This window comes from Coregonus clupeaformis, chromosome 3 (genome assembly GCF_020615455.1).
Source record: "Coregonus clupeaformis isolate EN_2021a chromosome 3, ASM2061545v1, whole genome shotgun sequence".
Lineage (NCBI taxonomy): Eukaryota > Metazoa > Chordata > Actinopteri > Salmoniformes > Salmonidae > Coregonus > Coregonus clupeaformis.
The window spans coordinates 7,965,584-7,970,770 of NC_059194.1; positions in this window are offsets into that span (position 1 = coordinate 7,965,584).

Consider the following 5,187-nt stretch of genomic DNA (forward strand, 5'->3'; position numbering starts at 1 on the left):
TTTTGCTTGATGATTATTTTTCCCTCTTATAACAGTAGTCCATTTACATATTTTGCAGATGTTGTCTGCTCTAGTATTGCACTACAGGGTTTCTCAAACTTGGTCCTCGGGACCCCAAGGGGTGAACGTTTTGTTTTTTGCCCTAGCACTACACAGCTGATTCAAATAATCAACTAAACATCAAGTTTTGATCATTTGAATCAGCTGTAGTTTTAGGGCAAAAACGAAAACGTGCACCCCTTGGGGTCCCAAGGACAGAGTTTGGGAAACGTTGGACTAGAGGATGTTCATCTGCTAAAATATGTTTCATTCATGGTGTGTGGAGAATATGAATAGTTGTATCATGTGACAGGAAGGGTTTTGCTTTGGTTGTGGGGACACCACTATGGTCAAGTGATTGGCAGGAACTTTGCATTTTTTTTCATCTTGGCTAAACACATCTACGTTCCCATACTGATTTCTTTAAGATGCTTATCACAGAGAAATTAAAGGCATATCGAAGTTATGTTTATTAAGGAAATGGAATGACTGTTTCCTAAATGAAAAGGATAGGAATACAATACCTTTTACATATTCAATGAACCACTTCGCTAATTACTAGTAATTATTGGTATCTATCTGCACTGTATACTTTAAAAAGCACTTATGTTAGTAAGTTCCCAGCTATACTGTCTCACTGTCAATAGTATAAAACTCAAGGAATCATTTTTGCTTCATCCCTGAAAAGGAAACTGTATTAACATCCATCACTTTGTGTTCTCTGAAATTAGACCAATGTTTTGGAAGACATTCTGCCATTTTACTCACCATATCTTCTCTAGTAAACACCACATTTTCTAAGTTAGTGTATTTTCTAAGATTAGGTTGACTAACTTGAAAAGGGGGCATACCTCAGATGTACTCATTTAAAATAATCTGTAGATATACACATAATAAATGAACCATCCTGCCTCTCTGGTCCATTTGCAAACATCTCTGGTTCCCACATGGTGAACTTGTTATTTTCAAGGGAAATTGCTTTGGACCTCAAATATTCCATCCAATCATGCTTTTAATGTCCGCCAAGCAGGACAATGTGAAGGAGGGAATATGTTGTACTCCAAGGTTTTCATTTACTCCATTTTCTTTTCTACCTTTGGTTTAGATAAATCATTTGATACTGTCTAGACTAGCAAGCCATAAAAGCACATGCTATACTGTTTCTTTATCACCATCCAACTGGAAATAAACATGTTTTACTCCAACGTTTAACTTTTGAGACAAACCACCAATGCCACAAATCATTTTACATAGAACCTACTTGTTGCTTTTCACACATCGGAAAGATGGCCAAAAGTAATTAGACCATTGACTCAGTACACATTGACCCTGCAGTGTTACACACACAGGCCTTGAAAAAGCAATTAAAGTCAAAGGGTATTTCCTTTACTTTTAAACTCCACCCTGACTGTACGCAGTGAGGTGTCTCAGCACAGTTCATGAGCCCCTCACCAACAAACAAACTGATATTTAAACACCCTGCCCTATATACACAGACATGGAATCACTAGACACTTTAATAATGTTTACATACTGCATTACTAATCTCATATGTATATACTGTATTCTATTCTACTGTATTTTAGTCAATGCCACTCCGACATTGCTCGTCCTAATATTTATATATTTCTTAATTCCATTATTTTACTTTTAGATTTGTGCATTTTTGTGAATCGTTAGATACTACTGCACTGTTGGAGCTAGGAACACAAGCATTTCGCTACTCCCGCAATAACATCTGCTAAATATGTGTATGTGACCAATAAAATGTTATCTTTACTTTTACTCAAGTATGACAGTTCAGTAGTTTTTACACCACTGCAAACAAACTTCTTTACAACACTCTTTTAATTCAGAAAGGTATCTTTACAACACACAATGTTTGCATTACCATGAACAAAGGAAAGCTCATGGTGCTCTGTTATCGAGGTCATCAGACTCATGTTTTGCAAGTCATATCACCTCCATCGCTATGGTTTTATGTGCAGAACGAATAACATTGTTTGTTCAGTTTTCCCGCAGCTTGACACAACACACGAACAAACTAACAACTAGCTAACACCCCCTCCTTCCTCAAACTCTCCAACTATCAGAGAGAGAAAGAGAGAGTCGGCTGGGAGTTTATTTTGATGAGCATTCCTTCTTGAACAGGCCTGACTTGAACTTGAACCATATGCAGAACGACTTGTGAGAGACTCCCATAGAGACATAGGGCCCCACAGTTTATCAAGTCTGTTGCTTACTCAGTCAATACAATATTTTCCTCACGAACGGCAGCTTGGGTAAATCAAATAGGGTTGAATTTTTGGAATAGAGAGCCTACCAAGATTATTTGAATTTCAAAGCCTTTTCATTGGGCTAAAACACTACATTGTTTCTTTGTTTTGGAAATGCAGCGAAGGAATGACAGTGGCTCTGTGTGACTGAAGCTATTGTTGTACTTGGCCAGCAGAGTAAGTAATAGTAAAATACTCAACACTGTCCCTTCCCTGGGGCCTAGAATGGTAGCCTATAGTGGCCCCAACTTGATGTCACAATGAATAAATCTGCCAAATTACATAAGACATCCTGCCTTTGCGCTGTATGAAAAAAAAAAAAAGCTACTCCACCCTTCTACACATCCTCTTCATTGGCCAGCTGACTGAGCTCACAGGAAGTCTTGGCTTCCCCGCTTGCCGGTTTATTAGAGCCTTCTTTAGTGCTTCCTCTATGAAGGAGCTGAGTGTGACACCCCCGAGAGCTGGCCAAATGGGCACTCTCTGATGCTTCTCTCTCTGTCCCCAGCCCAACACTAATCCATAACCCAGCAGCTTCATTTCCTCCTCCAGGTCCAGGCGAATTTGATTCCTAATTTCCAGATGTTTCTGTTTCTGGAGGGAGGAGACAGGAGGGGAGTTGGAGGGGAGGATCAGACTACAAGACTGTCATGTAAGGCCCATGTGATACGGCTCGGCCTCCTTAAATAACTAACTTGTGCAGGAGCTCCTTCCAGGTCGACTCCGAGGCCGTTACAGATGCTCTCTAATGGAAACAAGACGTTTGGCTCCTGTGGAAATCAGGGAGTTAAAGCCAGGGGGAGACGAGCAGGGCTCTGTTTTTTCAACCTGCCAGAGGCCTTAGAGATTTAGTAGTGGTATGGCCTACTACATATCAGTCCATATATAGATTTATTGGGCTTTTTTTGCATACTGTACAGCCACATTTCCTTTTCTGGAAATAGATTTGGGTGTTTTGTTTTAGGCTTCCTTTATTCTTAAAAAAATACGGTAAAAAAAATACTTCGGTAACTCAAGAGACCTGTCAATACCATTGGGCTGTCATAACAGTAGAATGATGCAACACATCTCTGGAGTGACTAGTGACAGGCCTACTATAACCCTGTCATAAGACTGTTATGAGAATAAATAATTTTATCATGCACTCATCAACAGGAAGTCTTACAGCTGGTAGTAATTGTCATTGAATGTTATGACACAAGCATTGTTTTTCTAACCACAGTATAATGCGTACATCATGTCAGAGTCAAACCGAATAGCGTGTTACCAAACATGGTGACTTAGTTGTGTCTTGTGACATCACCCTCTCATTCACTAGAAAATACCCATATCCACAATATATACAAAAGTATGTGGACACCCCTTCAAATTAGTGGATTTGGCTATTTCAGCCACACCCTTTCCTGACAGGTGTATAAAATCGAGTGCACTGCCATGCAATCTCCATAGACAAACATTGGCAGTAGAATGGCCTTACTGAAGAGCTCAGTGACCTTCAACGTGGCACCGTCATAGGATGCCACCTTTCCCACAAGTCAGTTTGTCAAATTTCTGCCCTGCTAGAGCTGCCCCGTTCAACTGTAAGTGCTGTTATTGTGAAGTGGAAACGTCTAGGAGCAACAACGTCTCAGCCGCAAAGTGGTAGGCCACACAAGCTCACAGAACAGGACCTCCTAGGTTGCAACACTCACTACCGATTTCCATACTGCCTCTGGAAGCAACATCAGCACAATAACTGTTCGTTGGGAGCTTCATGACATGGGTTTCCATGGCCAAGCAGCCGCACACAAGCCTAAGATCACCATGCGCAATGCCAAGCGTTGGCTGGAGTGGTGTAAAGCTTGACACCATTGGACTCTGGAGCAGTGGAAACACGTTCTCTGGAGTGATGAATCACGCTTCACCATCTGGCAGTCCGACGGACGAAACTGGGTTTGGCGGATCCCAGGAAAACACTACATGCCCCAATGTATAGTGACAACTGTAAAGTTTGGTGGAGGAGGAATAATGGTCTGGGGCTGTTATTCATGGTTCGGGCTAGCCCCCTTAGTTCCAGTGAAGGGAAATCTTAACGCTACAGCATATAATGACATTCTAGACGATTCTGTGCTTCAAACTTTGTGGCAACAGTTTGGGGAAGGCTCTTTCCTGTTTCAGCATGACAATGCCCCCATGCAGAAAGCGAGGTCCACACAGAAATGGTTTGTTGAGATCGGTGTGGAAGGACTTGACTGGCCTGCACAGAGCCCTGACCTCAACCTCATCGAACACCTTTGGGATGAATTGGAACGACGACTGCGAGCCAGGCCTAATCGCTCAACATCAGTGCTCGACCTCACTAATGCTCTTGTGGCTGAATGCAAGCAAGTCCCTGCAGCAATGTTCCAACATCTAGTGGAAAGCCTTCCCAGAAGAGTGGAGGCTGTTATAGCAGAAAAGGGGGGACCAACTCCATATTAATACCCATGATTTTGGAATGAGATGTTCAACAAGCAGGTGTCCAGATACTTTTGGTCATGTAGTGTATCTACCAAAGGGCTCTCCTGTTTGTCATAATTCTATATCAGTGATGGGTGATTGTCTTAGGAATTTGCCACCCAATATATAATTATGATGTGTCAAAACAACACCTTACCTCTTACCTACATGTAGCAATAGTCTCACTCTGAGCCATAAATATATGACTCTGGTCCCAGCTAAAGCAGCAACTCATCTTCCTGGGGTCCACACAAAACATGCCATAAAACAGAACATTAATAGTCAAGAACAGCTCAAGGACATAACTACATACATTTAAAATATGACATACACTTTCACTGCTCAGTTCCCCTGATGTGAACAGAGCCGTTTCTCAAGAATCATGTGGAGTTTT